This window comes from Heliangelus exortis, chromosome 14, assembly GCF_036169615.1.
Source record: "Heliangelus exortis chromosome 14, bHelExo1.hap1, whole genome shotgun sequence".
Classification (NCBI taxonomy): Eukaryota; Metazoa; Chordata; class Aves; order Apodiformes; family Trochilidae; genus Heliangelus; species Heliangelus exortis.
This window is the reverse complement of record NC_092435.1, coordinates 8,123,362-8,140,212: the sequence shown is the minus strand read 5'-3', so window position 1 is coordinate 8,140,212 and position 16,851 is coordinate 8,123,362. Positions and strand designations below refer to the sequence as shown.

The 16,851-nt window shown below is 38.5% G+C and overlaps 1 long non-coding RNA gene across 2 annotated transcripts in view; it reads right to left on the bottom strand.

The window, feature by feature from the left end:
* LOC139802562 (uncharacterized) overlaps positions 1 to 16,422 on the bottom strand; it is a 34,396-nt gene extending 17,974 nt beyond the window's left edge. Inside the window, exons 1-3 of one of the 2 annotated variants that reach the window (XR_011728690.1) lie at positions 11,888 to 16,422; positions 11,617 to 11,677; positions 7,821 to 7,965 (exon numbers count right to left, since the gene is read on the bottom strand). This is a non-coding gene — a long non-coding RNA (uncharacterized lncRNA). Of the gene's footprint in view, positions 1 to 7,820; positions 7,966 to 11,616 lie in introns of both variants that reach the window. The other variant, XR_011728689.1, reaches the window with a different exon arrangement.
* Positions 16,423 to 16,851: the final 429 nt, after the last annotated feature.

Sequence of the window (16,851 nt, the reverse complement as noted above, 5' to 3'; positions counted from 1 at the left end):
CAGATCTTTAGAGAATCTGCACTGTCAGTTCAGCTACAAATGTGCTGTGGCAGTCAGGAACACTTGCCAAACCTCACTGCAGCTCAAGTCCACTTTACTTTAAAAGGTTTTCATGGGTTTTTTTGAGAGGAAAGACGGTTCTAAAGTCTGATTTGATGTATTTTATGTCTCTATCATCTGGGTATTCAAAAAATATGAGTTGAGGCCCTTAAAATCCTTTACAGCTATTCAGTTACACAGATGGGAAGCATAAGCTTGTGTCTTTCATGTTGTACTTCAGTTTGGGAATTTGAAGACATACAGGAGAGGTGGAGGGAAATAATGAAGCAGTGCCAAAGGATTAAAATACTTCATAAGCTGATTTAAAAAAAAAAATGGCCTGTGGCCATTTTTTAAATCCTCAAAGTAGGTATCCAACACTTTTTGGATACTTTTTGCCTATAAATGTGTGTTGCCATTCACTTCAGTTTTTGTACTGATACATAATGTGACAAATCCATAATTATTCATACCATGGCTAGAGACTTACCTGAGTTTTGATACTGATGTTTTCACAAGGTTTGACAACTCTATGAGCATAGCTTTTACCTACTTGCCTTGCTTTGTATTCTAATTAAGTATGAAAAGAGCAACAAAGACTAATAATGTTTGCTCCTGGGTCTACTTTTTTAATGACATTTCTTTCTCCAGTTAAGAAGAAATATACATTATTATGGCCTCCTTGATATCTTTGTGAAAGCAGGATATTACAACTCTCTGCCTTCTAAATAAAAAGTATCTTGGATATTTTTTTGCCATCTCCATGTGGACTTTTTATTATTAAATAAGTAATATCCTAAGACCTAAGTATTTCCTATCAGCATTTTGTCCTTCTGATGCAAAGACTATATGGCATTTATACTGTACACTTGGTTTAATTTATTGCCTCTTCAGCAAGATAACTTTCTAATTTTTTTATAGAAGGACATCCTTATCCACTTTCTTGTCTCTAGTGAAAGATGCAGCACCATAAACTGTTCTGCATATAAATGAGATTGCAGTCTGTAATTGGAAAAGTAAGCACAGTGTAATTATGACCTGTGAATTAGATGTTATGTTTATTTGAACACATATGTATCCCAGCTAGAGACTTACAAATCAGTACTAATTCATACAAGTCAAAGCCTGTCTCTTTGACTTGAAACAGTTGCTAAGGGCAGAAATCAAATATATGGAGACACTTGACAAAAATTCAGATTCTGGCAAATTGTAGAAGGTGCTTTCAAACACCACCAGTTCTTTTATCAGTATTCTTGCTTTGACTTTTGTCAGTGTAAAGGCACTACGTGATTCCCTCTGAAAATAAAGATATCTAAGAAAGATGAAATAAGAGAAAAATCTATCTCTGAATCTAACATTTGCCTCTTGTCTAAAAGAATAGTTCATTGCTGCAGTGGTCTAATGAGCCTCTCTCTGTGCTGACACTCAGCTTTGACTGCATTCTTGATGAAATAGTTGCACTCTCTCCAGTCACAATTAGGATTTTTGTACTGAGGCACAGAGGCTGTGGATTTTACTTTTGATTCTGAAAAAATAAAAAAAAAGAAAACCTGAAAGCACTCAGAACTCAAAACATCAGCATGTAAAGAGCAAATCTGTTTGGGCAGACTGAACCAAGGCAGGGAAAGGAAAGGATTTCACAGTTAATATGAATAGACTACCAGTTAAGATGGATGTGTATGGTGATTTCAGGGTTCAGTGATCTTGGTCTTCACTGGGTACTTCACTCTTCATTCATAAAACTTTCACTGGTCAAGAGGCAATGTTGAAAATAAAAACTGCTGTAAAGTAACTGAAGTAGTGAGAAAAGTTAGGGAAATGCTGTTTGGAAGGATTATGCTCAAGTAAAACTATGACTGAAGCTAGAAAAATTGCTGCAAGGCATCTATGCAGAAATATATATATTTATTTCTTTCTGGGTTTCTGCTAACCTGAAGTGTTCTGAGAGAGAAGACAGGAACAGCCACTACATCAGACCTAAGATCTTGCTTCTCTCACCCCTTAATGAATGCCATAAAAACCAGCCCACTAGGTCTCTCATTATCAGGCATTCAAGATGGACTAGAAATAGCTTTCCTTTTGAAGCTTTATCAGAAACTGACCTTTTCTTAAGACCTTTAAATAAATTGTCACTTTCTTGTGAAACTAACTGCAAAAAATCTTGGCCAACTATAATTGCAAGAGGTTGCCTTTAAATTTTATTTCAGATATAAATGTATGAGTGTGTATGTGTTACACACACAATTATGTAGCTACAAACCCAAAAACCTTACAGTACTATTGATCAACCAATATTTCTTTGGAATCTTAGTTTTATTTTCAACATCAGCCTTTTTCCTCATCTTTTTGTTTAACTGAAAAGCTTTGGGAGCTATAGATGCAGGCATAATTAACTGAATTGTGCCTTTATGCTAGTATTTCATCCTTCTCAGTGGACCACCTAGATTTTGGGAGTAAATGTGCAAAAATCACCATCTCTTTACAGCAGCCTCACAACAAGTTCCTTTATGAGCCTGTCACTCCTTTCACCATCTTTTCACAACAGTTGTACCTCACCTGTATTTGCTTTTTTCTTCCTTGAACAATTATTTGGCAGACCTGGGGTCTGGATTGGTTTGGGTTGGTTTTTTTTTCTCATGTGTCAGGAATCAGAATCCAGCCATGATTATTGCCCATGAGGAGAGAAAGGAAAAAACAGAAGAGAACTCATCCAGTAATGTCTAATATGGTCCTTTCAGGGATGCCATTTGAGATATGCATCTGATATATCAGCCCTTCCTCAAGATCTTTATAAAGATATGGCCTAAAATTGATCTTAACCTGTTGGCTAAGAACTTCCTGCAAAGTTTCCTTAAAAGTACATCCAGGGGCTGCAGGCACATAAAGCTGAGCTTATGTATCCATTATTCAGACATATTTTGTCAGTCTGTACTCTTTGATACCTAAGAAAAACACTGAATTTGCATTCTTAACACTGTAGCTCACGTACAATATTGGAAAAATTGCATTTTTTCCATGTAAAAATACTCAAATTAAGTAACTTCATAAATGTTTCCATCTTATTAGTTCCAGAATTTGTGACAAAATTCTTCATCCAAGTCCTGTGTCAAAAATGTCATCTTTTCCATATGCCAAGGGTGTGTGTATATGTAATGTTCAAGCAACTCCTAGCACAGCAGAAATCAGAAAACAGTAAATTATATCTGGACCCCTTCTCTATTAGCATTTGGGACAAAACACTGGAAAATAAAACAGCAGCTGCAGTCCAAATCTATTAATATCCTCAAATTTGCACCAAGCCTTATACGGTTGAAGCCATGTGGATAAAAACTGCTACAGTCAAGCTCTTTTTCATTTCCTGTCTCTTGCAAGTTAAAGGAGTTTCTTGCCAACTGAGAAAACAAGAGAACATGCTCCAGACATTTGCCCTGTATTTGAATGCCACCTTTTTCCCACTGTAATGTGACATCCAGATCTCTCTGTGACAGCAGTGACCTCCCAGGGTTCAGCCTTAGCTACTGCACTAGATTTTCTTGGGAAAGGGGGGAAAGTGGGATCTGTACCACCAGCTCCTGGCAGTGACCCCCACTTGGGTTTAAGATCCATGTTATGCAGCTTGTATCACACACCATGGGAAAGTAAAAAGTACCAAGAAAATATATATCTAAATAGCTGAAAGATTTAACATTTGTAAAAGGATAAGCTCAGGATAGGTGACATTTCATATACCTGTAAGCATCACTAAAATAAACATAGCCTCCTTGGGATCCTGCTAGTACCTCATGTTTGTTAACTTACACTTTAGAAGGAATTGCAGCATAATTTTTACAAATACAGGGATGGAAAGGGTTTTCAGTGCTTCATTGCTGTAGGCAACTGTGTTGTAAACTCTTCATAAAACGACAAGTTGCATTTTAAATTAATGAATTTTTCTCTTACTCATCCTCAGAGGTAATTCTACTTCCTCCCTTGTCTAATAGTTAAGAAGCAGTTTCCAGTCTAAATTTATTCCAGTATATGTCACTCGTACCTGTTCTTTGCTAAAACCAAATAAAAACCCTCAAATAATAAAAAAGTAGTAAAAAACAAACCAAAAAACCCCCCAAAAACCAACTTTTATTTATATGTTCCCTCATGACATTTGTATAATGTCTGACTTACTAATAGACTGATTCATTGTGAGTTTTCAATTCCAATTCCATTATATTCTGATCTGATCTAATTTTTCCAAACAGAAGATTAAATATAATGACACCATCTCCTCCTGGGCACAACAGGCCTGGATATGAATTATACCTTACAAGACATGTTGATTCCTAAACACCCCTTGGATTACTTTTTTTTTTTTTGAGTGGGTTTAGAGTAGGACATAAATGACTGTGGATGCCTAAAGACACTAAAATGGAATGAGACAATGCTATTGCAATTTGCTATTTTAATTTGCTATTGCAAATTAAAAATACCTTCAAGAATTAAGGAAGAAAAACACTAACACACCTGGTGATAAATTGTAACAGTTTTCCTGTCTGTACATTTCTGGGGTTTTTTTATGATGTAGGAAGTATCTGGATTTCAACCAACATCTCAAATCCTGTTGAGATATTTTCCTCTTGAAACTTGTTACTGTTGCTGCACTTCAGAGGTGTGAGAGCATCCCAAGGCAAGAAATAATGTACCCATGGACTGGTCATGTCTGCTACCACCAGTAATTATGGTTATCAAAACAACCTCCCAGTTCTCATCCCTACCTGTCAACACACTCTATTATGATCCTGAGGAAAGCAAGCGCTGAGGAATTTTTAGAGCCCTCTTTGTCTATTAAACTGTGCTTTATCTGTTACTTTTCATCAATGCTTTGTGGGTGGTGAGAGCCATGTCCAGCTGCACCAGAGTGAATATTTTCTGTTTTGCTGTTCATCCCAGCTGTTTAATGTATCCATCAGAATGCCTTTGTCATCAGAATCTGCAGATACACTCCTACATGGGAAAGCTTTTTATAAAAAGTGCTTTATGTGGGTCATACAGTGCAACATGAGGTGTCTCAATTGCATTTAAGAAAGTCATAATTTTTGAGCAGTCTAAGCTATGACTATTTTTATCCCAGTCTGTTTATGAAGTGTCCTGTGGTGTAGTAACAGTGATTTTAAAATTACTTTTTCCACATACACTTTAGGTATTCAGGATGCTTTTCAACAGACTGCAAATTACTTTGCAGTTGTCTATCTCCACTTACAGATTGGCCTTCAGGGAGGGAACAGATAGAAAGTGAAAAGATGGCATTAATGAAACCTAGACAAGCTTTTCCACATTTTGTATTAGACTCTTAATCTATCCAGTCTCTGCCAAATCTTTTCCCCAAGTGTTTATGATGAAAGCTTTTCTATTCATTGTGCTTTAAACTAGGTGCTCTAAGTCTGTAAAAGGAAAAATAAATTTAGATGGTTTAAGTTATTTTAGTGAACCTATTTATTTTTGTGTAAATAAAGAGTGACACATTTGCAACTCTTTCTTTAACTTTAAAGTGTTCTTTGCAGAATTGTTAGAAAATAAAACCATAAGTTACTTGTTTGGTTTCTGAGCATTGGCTAAAAGGCAAAAAAAAACCAACACACTCCTAGGGGTTTACAGGTAGTGAAGGAAAATAAAATTGGGAACAAATTAAAAATAAAAGGATAATGGTTTTGAAATAAAGAACAAAGCTTTTTTTTTTTAAAAAAAAAATCATAATAGGCAATGTCCCCAATTAAAAAAATAGAATTAGCTCTTCCCAGATCTTGAGAACTAGGAAAGCTGAGAGGAACATGAAGAATCCTCCCAGAACCCTGTGCTCCCATATATCTGATACATTTCTATTGCTGTCTCTGCCAGTGAGTCCTTACTGCTCTCCCAGGCCTCCAGATTTCATATGTTTTGATTTCAGAAGAGATCATAAAATGGTGGCATAGGTAACATTTCATCTTTCATGGATTTTTTTATGTAATGAGAGATAGGTGAAATTAATTAGATTGAATACAGTGGTTTGGGTTTTTTTTTAAACAGAGCACAGTACCAACCAGCACAGTGTGCATAACCCAACTTGTACATTCTTCTGGTTTGTTCTGTAAGTAATGAGATTTCTAGAACAGCACAATTTGCTGCAACAACTCACAGGACTTGAAATTTATTCCTTACTCTACTACTGACCTGCTGTGTGACTTCTATAAAAATCACTTCACCACATTCTTTTTCATTGCCACCCTGTGCTGTGCCTCCTTTATCTAGGTAGTGACCTCCTAAGGCAGTAAAAGCAACTTCATAATTGGAAGTTGGGCTTTTTAACCTCCTCCCTGTAAACACTGTCACTCTCCCTCTCTAACAATCTCTGCATCCATTAAGCCCTATTAAAAGTATGACTGTAAGTAGTATTAAACAATTTAAAATGCCTTCACATTTTATCAATAGCAAAATTAAGTGACACTTACTGAACGATTTCACTGAATGTGAAATTGTGATTCTGAAGTGGCTCACTGTAAAACAGGTTTGATGGAGGTGTTTCACTTGTCCAGTCCACAGCTAGCATCAAAACCTCACCACTGCAACTGGGAATTTGCAGCACAGGAAACAAGAAATTAACAGGCAGACAGAAATTACAAACCAGTTCTTCATTTCCAAGTCTGGTCTTCCTTGGACAAGGCTGCAATCTTCTATGTCTTACTCATGCACCTACCCCCTCACCTTTATGGGGGGAGCAGGAGGATGAAGAGGAGAAAGACCCTTAGACCCAAGGGGTGTGAGGAGGAGAACCCAAACCCTCAGACCCAAGGCTTTCCTAAATAATAACCTCGTAGAAGAAAATTTAATTTTCCATTAGAGGTTTGTTAATATCTGATGTGATAAAATAGCTCTGTATTAAGAGTAATTAAACCTCTCATTTTGCCTTTCCTAATTTTAACTATCATTTTTTCACAACAACTTTAGTGCCCTTTAAGCCAGAAAAAGTAAAAACCAGAGAGAATGGCAGCAAGAAGAAAAGATGTGAAGTGATGAATTGTATTCAGCACCAAAAAATATGTAGGGAGAGGAGTCAGAATGGCTGTTAAAGAAATCATGTCAGGAAAGATAAGAAATCTCACAGAACATCAGTCATTCTTATTCTGCATGTTTGCTGGCAGAGTAAAGGCAATAAAACAAAACATAGGCTTTCCTTTGTGTAGCACACAAAGGCAGGATCTGAGGAAAAATAACTAAGCAGCTAGTGATGGTAGTCAGCTAAAATAAAATAGATTCCAGTGCTGCAGTTTGCAGTATCCTGCAGTGTTCACAGTTTTTTCTCAAGCATTACTAATGTTGGAACTTCAGACAGCTTCCTTGAGTCTTTGTGGAACATGTTGTGTTAATTCCTACAGTGTTAAAATAATGTTTTGGCCTGACAATAGTATGCAAAACTCCTAGGAAGGCTATGTTTAAAACATAAAAAGCTACAAGCAGTTCTTTCTAAATTGCTCCCTCCTGTTTTAAGATATACTGCACTTTCAGACATTGCCACATAACCTTCACTGCAGTGTGCACATAAGAAATGCAAAATCTTAAGGTCTAGCCAGCAGTGGAGCTCTATGGTAAGTTGCAGCAATTGAACACAACAAAATGAGCCTCTAATTTGTTACATGGGTCTCCAACTTCATCCTGTGGTTTGCTTCCCCTTTGCTACCCAGAGATCATTTCTTTAAATACTAACAACAACAACAGCAATAACAGTAATAATAATAATAATAACAATAATTTGGGCATATGTTGACACTTACATGGTGGAAATAAGTCTTTTCAGCAGGATGGTTGGCAGCTGGCTGGGGGGCAGCACAAGTCCATGGCAAGGATCCTTTGAAGCAGGAATTCCAGATGGGTTGGGTGAGACTTCCACAAGCAGGGCTTCTTCACACATCACGGTTCCTTGGGAAGAAAAATTCCATAACTCTGTGTGTACCCCCCAATTCCTCCTCTTGACCCATGTGGTGTTGGATATCCCTTTGGTCAGGGGGGTTCAGCTGTTTGGGCTGGGTCACCTCCCACCCTGTGCAGCCCCAGCCTATTTGCTGGTGGAGCAGCGTGAGGAACAGAGGCAGCCTTGAAGCTGTGTGAGCATCCCTGGGCAGGAGCTCCAGCATGCCTGGGTTATCAGAACTGCTCTGCTCACCAACTGCAAGCACAGCACCATGGAGACTGCTGCAAAGAATATGGACTCCATCCATATTCTGGATGGAGATCCCAGATACACACTCTGCATTTCCAAACATGTAGCCATGGGACCAGGTAACCAGGGACCCCATTCCTATGTCTGCAAGGTTTGCTTCTGTTTCCCTGTGGTTTATCTGTGAATGATTGGTCAGTTCTGCAGCAAGAACCACCTGCAAGAGTCCCTGTAAGGCTCAGACTATCTAATCAAGATCTTGATCAACACATTTAGGTATAAAAATTGGTTCAAGCACAAAAGCATGGAGGAAATCTTCAGGAACTTTCCAAGATTCCTACCTGGAGACTTCCTGCATGAGTTAGTGAAATATTTAGTGGTAAAGGTGGCTGCCATTAAAGTCTATAAAACCCTGGCATAAAGAGGAAAAAAAAAGAAAAAAAAAAAAAGTAATCTGAACTGAATATTGTTCCTACTCATCTTAAGTTCAGGAACATTCTGGTTTTGATAGCCTGGACTAGTCCAGGTTTTAAGATAAAAAGTCATTTATCTAAGCCTGAGATTTCTGCTTATCTCCTTTAAGCAGTCAGAAAGAGATGCAGACTTCACTGTGTTCCTGCAGATATGAGTGGGATTGATTGGTACCTTCAACCATGACCAAAACTTGAATCTGCCAAATTCATGATATTTTGGATCTGAGGGTTTCAGAAGGACAAAGTGTAGACCTTACTAAGTTCCATCTTAAAACTTCCATCTCTGTGGTCTTATTCTTTGAGGTGTAAAAACTGAAGCGCATCCAGAATTATTTACTGATGAAAACGTGGCAATTAGTTCTGCATGAGAGCAATTAATTCTGAGTTAAATTCAAGAAGATGGAAAAGCTCTTCTGTCTCAAATCTGTTGTCCCAGAACACCGGCTTTCCAGGAAGATGTTCAAGAAGACTGGGAAATATTTAATAACAAAGTTATTAATAGTTATTGTAGAAGCATAGCAGTGGTCCTCAAAACACTCATTTTTGGGGGCTAGGTGTTTAAAAACAAATAAACAAAAAACAAAACAAAAAAAAACCAAACAGAAAACCAAAACTTCTTAAGTGTTAGGTCTGGAAAAAATGGAAATGAGTTTGAATTTGTATTCTGAAGAAGGACTAATACAGAGCAAGAGAAGAAAACAGCTGCTTCAGGAATACAAATGCTAAATTTATTAATGCAAGAGAGGACAGTATGATTAAGTTGTTTAATGTACTCTGTAAAGCACCAGAACAGTTGGCTTAATATATTTAACCAAGAAGGCTAAAAAAGCCATAAGCCCGGGCTGGAGTAATTTAAAAAGTGGGTTATCTCCCAGTCTTTAGCTGAGATTGTTTTCAAATTTTATTGTTTGCCCCCTGGTACTCAATGTATGACAAAATGATGACAAAACTGTGTTGCAATGCAGAAGTAGTGCCAGTCAGTGCTGAGTCCCAGGTGACTGTGTCATTCCACAGGTATCCTGACATTCAGCTGCACAGCCCAGGCCAAGCTAAGGAAGCTTTCTCACCCCAACTGTTATCAGGCTATTTATTTATTTGACTGTATTCTTGTACAAGTAATCTCAGTAAAGGCTCCTTAAGCAAAAAGCAAAATAGAGCAGCAGATACCAACACTTTCCACAGGGGAAAGAATGCAATTTTTCTTCCAGGAGCAAAACAAAACCCAACAAACTTCAATTAAGGAATTAATGTCATCAGCTCACTCCAGTAATAAAGATATAAGGGATCTGGAGAGAGAGATACCCATATGGTTTCCATCAAATTTGATATCACTTGCTCATTGTATTTTTTTCTTCTTCATGTGAATTTAGTTGCTTTAATCATCCCCAGAGCAACAAAGTGCTTAGCAACTTTCTCTGGTTTTTATACATGTTGCCTGCTGCTTACCCTCAAGGCAGCTGCAGTGGAAGGGGAAGGGGAGCCTCTGCTGCTCTGCTTTTCTAGCCAGACTCTGCAGTCTGTACCAGAGGCAGGGGCTGGGCACAGCCAACTACCAGGAAGAGGCCACTGAAGCTTTTTATTCATGTAAGCACATACATGGGTAATACACACACACAACATCCAGTGGGAGAAATGTCAGAATGAAAACCAGATGAATTGAAAAGACATAAACAGGAACAATTTCCGTTCTCACAGCCACAGCACATTGATACAATCAATGTGTGAATGGGGATCACTGAGTATTGAAAGTGATCCATGTATGCCCTAAGGAATATATCGCTGGGGACCATTAGACTGCTTGTGACATAAGCCAATAACTGGTCCTCTCAAGAGAAAATGCTGTAGACAGCAAATGTCATTTCTCTGCGGGGAGTAAATGAGCAAAAGTCTGCTCACTGGGACTCTTTTTTCTTCCATCTGAAGTATTTAAGTTCACTGCAAACGCTGCCCTCCTCTGCATTATGTACACTTCAGTGAAAACAGGATAGAGGTCTTACTACTTCTGCTTTAAGGCCAGAATAACCTTAAAGTTACTCCAAGTGGAGTTAGACCTTGAAAGACCTTGTAAACATTTTAAACAATTAAACACAACAACAAAAAGCATCCTTCATGTAGAATGGATAAATAGAACACTGAACAGTGAAGTATGAACGTGCAGGCAATACACAAACCCAGCTTTTTTTCCACGGCCACACAATATGTTACAAAACAAAAAGATTCAGGGAAATGCTTTGTAAGAGTAGGTATGGTTCTTGGCTCTTTCCATCCTCAGTAGAGGCTAACAAATACAGAGTGCCATCCTCTTTCTATTGACTGGAGACAAAATCTTAAATTAAAATCAACTTTTGTGACTATGCTGAAAGAATCCACTTTATTCTGTCCCTAAAGTTATCCCAAAACATAAAAGAATTTACTGGGTGTGACATCAGTTCCACACTGCTTGCCAGTCTCAGCTATTTACTATGCTAAATTGTATAGCTGAAGTAAAACCCAAAAGTTGATCAAGATGAGGGAATTCATAAATGGTTAAAGTAGGGGTGGGAGAGATAAGCTACCACCACTAGTGGATACCCTTATTCAAAAGGGCAATTGGATGTGTTATTCAACAGGCAAGTAATTCAACATTCCATTTATTAGAAGATAATTTAGCAGACACCATCTTGACTGACAGCTTATGTCAAGCAAACTAATATTATTTTGTTGGTCTCATCGTAACTATTTGTATTTGTAGGACAAGTCCTAATTTCTATTACTACCATAAACTGCAAAAACCTCACATCTTATTTACTTTTATTTCGATTGTAACTGGAGGAAGTTGCTTTTATACTGTTTCCTATTATTTCTTAGCCTCTAACTTCCTTTATAACAAGCTACCTTAAGATTTTAAGTTAAAAATTAATCTTCTAAAAATATTAATTAGCTTTCCTTATATTCCCTTACCTTCTGTCCTTTTAGTTCCAGGATTTCAGTTGTAATGGCCTCCAGCCCTACTGCAGGCTTCCTAGTGGAGAAACAAATTTGTGCCAGCTTGCTGAATAACCTCAGCAATGTTCAGTCACTCAGAACTTCTCCATCTGTGTATCCATCCATCCAAAGAACCAGATGCTCTGAAAAACATCTCCCCCTTGCCTGATGTATCAATGTATGAAATACATTGCTACCATCACTGCTCTTTGCAGCTCTACAAGCCAAGGCAGCAACTCACACCTACCTGGAGCCCTCACTTGCTCAGCTGCAGAGCTGTCTTTACAAGTCAACTCTTTCTGCTGCTAAAGGGAAACCTACAAAAGGTTTACATGTGACTTTTTTTTTTTTTTCCTCCCATAGAAAATGAAACCCTTACTGGAAGCACTGTAACAACAATAGAAAGCAACCATTTCACCAAGGAAGAAGAGAAGTCCAGAGAACATGCATATTTCATCAGAATGAAAAGCCAAGATTTCTCCACATAATTACTGATCTACCAATTCCATTGGTTTTCCACAGACAGTAATTTAGACAGCTTACTTTATTATTGCAATTAGAGATGAGATAATGAGATAATTATATAAACTTCCTTTTTAAAATTGTCTACATTCCACTGAAACAGGTTGCAGAAATGTTTTTGTAAAGAACTTGATGATTAAACATGAACTTGCTCCAACAGTTATGGCTAAAAGTCCTTGATTCTTTGTTATACAGCCTGGCAGATTTTTTTTGTTTTTTTTAGTTCAACACAAAGATTAATACATAGGATCTGAAACAGCAGATAATAGTTTTCAAAACTATTGGGTTATAAACCTTAAATTTCTTCTGAAGATAATTTCCTCATGCAAGAAAGAAAATATATGATATATAAAAAGTTTTGGAAGAAAATTCTGTTTTATCATAAATCATTGCAGCTTTTCTGTTACACCCCTTGAGTGCACAATTACTTCTGATTAGAAGCTTTAGCAAAAATCTTGATTAAGCCATATTCTTAGAAACAAAAGAAAGATGCAAATGAATTTAAAGGCTCTGTTAAAGTACAAAATAAATGTCCTGATTTACACCTAGAATGCAAGTCTTCCTGATCATGTTACCTTCCAAAGCATTGCAAGAGAAATAAATGCTCGTTGGGTACCATTGCTGAAAGATGTCCAGTGATTAATCCTTCAGAGCTCAGCATCTTCAGTTTAAGTACTAGAGTTTTAAGAACAGTGTAGAATCAGTTTAAAAGTCACTTAAAAGTGAAAAGTTACTCAAACTCAGGATTTTGTTCAAAGTGCCTTTCCTTCTTTTGAAGTGCTTTGCTATGTACAGCAAATCAGTTGTTAAGAAAAACATAAATTATAGAGCTAAAAAATACATAAATCAATGAAATATATTAAAAAACACTTGGAAAAGGTGCCTATATATTTCAGTAGCTTAATTTCTAAGTTTTAGGATAAACATTCCATCATTTAAGTATCAAAGTTTCTGCCTTGGGCACGAACATCTGTGGTAGCTGAAGTTAGTGCCTCCCAACTGTTTGTTACCAATACTCTTTTGACAAAAATTACCAGCCCCATAGAAAATGCTGCTGCTCACCCAGCAAAATGGATGATAACAAGAAGGGCATCTGATTCAGTATGAAGTTAGCAAAGTTAGCTTGAGTCCCATGTTCATGAATTTTGGTGAATGAAAAGAAATTCTCAAAATTAAATGTTGCTAGGTATTAAATGTTGCTAGGTATCTCAAGATCTTTGTTGCTAGGTATTTACAGCTGCTGCAGTGAAACAGCAAACTCTACAAGAGTTATGGCAGCAAAAAAAAAACATTAAGTCTCATGGCTGTGAAAGTGCACAGCACTGGTCTGCAGATAAAAGCTTTTACTCTGTGTTGATATAAATAGGTACAGGGAACCTAGTGAAAATATTCAAACAGAAAATCTGCAGAAGCAAATACCAGGAGCTCATCTCATGTCTTCACTCAACCCTTCCTCAAGGTTCTCATCCAGAAGCTACAGCAGCAGTGGTTTGTATTCAGAACTGGGGAGGAGGCTGGAGCTGAACACTCAAGCCTGGATTCTCTTGGTCTACTAAAATAATTTGTCCCACTGCAAAAGGGCCACGTGAGGAAGGACATGTAAGAACTGTAACCATGCACTATATGCAGCCGGCACAACAATGCTTCCAGACACCTCACACTGATGGCCAAGAAGCCATATCAGCAACATAACTTGAGCAAAACTGAGCTATCAGGACCAGGAAAGAGTTAGAGCTGTACTGTCCCCAGTCCTCTCCATCTGGAAAGTCTCTGGTCAAAGGGTTATGGTTTGGCCCCATCTGTTGTAACCTCCACTGGGCTTAGAGGTCTGTGCATGACGAAAATGCATCTTCTTTCTGACATAATAATTCCCAATTACAGTCTCAAGTGCATTCAGTTCTGTCCCTCAGTATTAGAGGGACATAGAAGTCCTGGAGCATGTCCAGAAAAGGGCAACGAGGCTCATTCAGGGCCTGGAGCATAAGTCCTGTGGGGAATGGATGAGGGAGCTGGGGCTGGTTATTCTGAAGAAGAGGAGGCTGAGAGACCTTATGGCTCTCTTCAACTGCCTCAAGGGAGGTTGGAGTGAGGAGGGAAACCGCTTCTTCTCCTTGGTGGCATGTGACAGGACCAGAAGAAATGGATGTAAGCTGCACCAGGAGAGGTTTAGGCTGGACATTAGAAAAGATTTGTTCACTGAAAGGGTTGTCAAACATTGGAATTGTCTGCGCAGGGCAGCGGTGGAATCGCCATCTCTGGAAGTATTTAAATAGTGTGTGGACCATAGCCTTAGGGACACGGTTCAGTGGTGAGCTTAAGTGTTGGTCAAAGGCTTGAACACCTCTTCCAACGAAAGGCATCGTGAGATTCTGTAATTTAGCATTAAAATAATGGGAAGGGAAAAAACCCTCCTATTCAGAGAATATCCTTGACAAAGCAGCAGTGTGTTCTATGTGTCAATTAGTCTTAGAAAGATATGGGGTTTTTTTCATGTAAGACAGAACTATTGATTTTATTCTTACAGGTGGATTCATATATAATTGCTGACCCTGGCATATAATCTTCAATGAAAACTGTGCTTTTCTATCTAATTTCCATCTTTCAGCTGAGACATTAGTATTCCTTATTCAATGTTGTTCTCTCTCAAGCATTACCTCAGATTAATTGGCACTGTATAAAATAAGTTGCTGGGTGCACAATGGTAACCATGGTAGCCTTCATACTATCTTCACAATGCATATGTAATTCAGTCCTCAGGAAAACATAATTAGTACATAGCCTAATGCAGTCTCTCTGAACACAGCACCATGCTAGGAAATACAATCAAAGCAAACAGTGCCTACAACCTCCACTGAACTGGGCTACCATCACTGAGCAGCTACATTGCAAATAAATATACTATTAATAGTTCTGCTGCAGCATCTCTTCACTTCTGTAACACTGCTTCTTTAACTGTATTTTCTTTTTGACCAAAAGGTGGCAATGTTCTACTTGTTATAAGCCTTAAAAAGTCAATAGGACTGGATTGAGGCAGGAATAGTGAAGTACCTTTCCAGCCAAGCCAGAAAGCAATGCATCATTAACAAGTGTGCTTACCAGGTCACAATACTTCAGTGAGGACACCTGCACTTCAAGTGACACAAGTATTAAAATATCCTTCAGGCTGTAATCCAATGAGCTGTGTGAAAGTCCATTCATGTCTATCTTCTTGTGAGGAAAATTAAAAGCCATATGCAGCTTAAAAAAAAAGCAACTTCTCTGTTACTCAGCACATACAACAAGGCCTTATGCAGGATACTCCTGACGTGTCTGCAGAAGAAATTTACTGCTATGCAGTGAGTGAAAAGTTCCCCTGGCTTGGCTGCTTGGAAGATGCCACTTGAGACTGTTACAGCAGTTTATTTCAAAAAATGTAACTCATTTGAGATCACATCCAAAATTCACCTGGGGAGTTGCCAGCAGTGAATCCTGAAGTCATCTGAAACATCTGCCAGTGAAGCCTTAACACCACACCCTGATGGACTCAGAACAGCCAGCAGTGGGGAAGAGCAGCATGAAGCTCTTATTCTTCCAGTGAAGTGTCCCAACAATTGCATGACTTACTCCAATGGAACAAGTTAGGAATAATCCCAGGCTGCTGCCCTGTTGCTGGGCCCACTCCTGTGATGACCAAACATAGAGTGTCCCACACCCAAACATTCCAATGCTATTTCCATAAGACACTGAAGGAGAAAGCTAAGTGAGAAAAGAAAAATTCTTTACTGGTATTCAAAGGGAGTTGTTTCTCAGTATCAGCAGTAAAATGGAAACTGCAGCATTATTTTGTATAGCATACTCCGGCATCTAGGATGGCTGACTGCTTGCTATGGAGCTAAAGAAAAGGGTAGATAGAGAAGGAAAGCCAGGAAGAAGAGGAAAACAGTCTGTAAGGAGCAGACAGATACACTGAAGTAACTGTCAGGTTTCCAACCAAAAAAAAGATTGTGCTCCCCTAGAAGAGAAGAGCAACTTGGAAGAGCAAGGAGGCTGTGAAGGGATCCAGCACAAGTCCTGTGAGGAAGGGCTGAGGGAGCTGGGGGTGTTCAGTCTGGAGAAGAGGAGGCTCAGGGGAGACCTCATCACTCTCTACAACTCCCTGAAAGGAGGTTGGAGCCAGGGGGGGTCGGGCTCTTCTCCCAGGCAGATATCAGCGAGACAAGAGGGCATGGATTTAAGCTCTGCCAGGGGAGGTTTCGGTTGGATATTACGAAAAAATTCTTTACAGAGAGGGTGATAAGGCATTGGAATGGGATGCCCAGGGAGGTGGTGGATTCTCAGTCCCTGGATGTTTTTAAAAAGTGACTGATGTCAGAACTGATTCTCCACAAACAAAAATTACAAGTAAGGATATGTGCAAACATGTACAGGGTATGTCAGCACCTAGACATACAGACATGGAAGTCATTTCATTCTTCATGTGAGTAGGTATTGTTTACTGATATACTAGAAAAGCTACTTTCATTAAGTGTGGGACATCAGTGTGTCAGATGAAATGCAGACATCCACTGCACTTCTGGCAGAATTGCAGAGAATTTGTTTATCTAAATCAGCTACCCAAATACAGTATTAAATAATCACCTGGCAGCTAATCAATCTTAAGGCCTGGAATCCTCAGTAGTTTTCATGTTTACAAGATTTTTTTTAATTCTA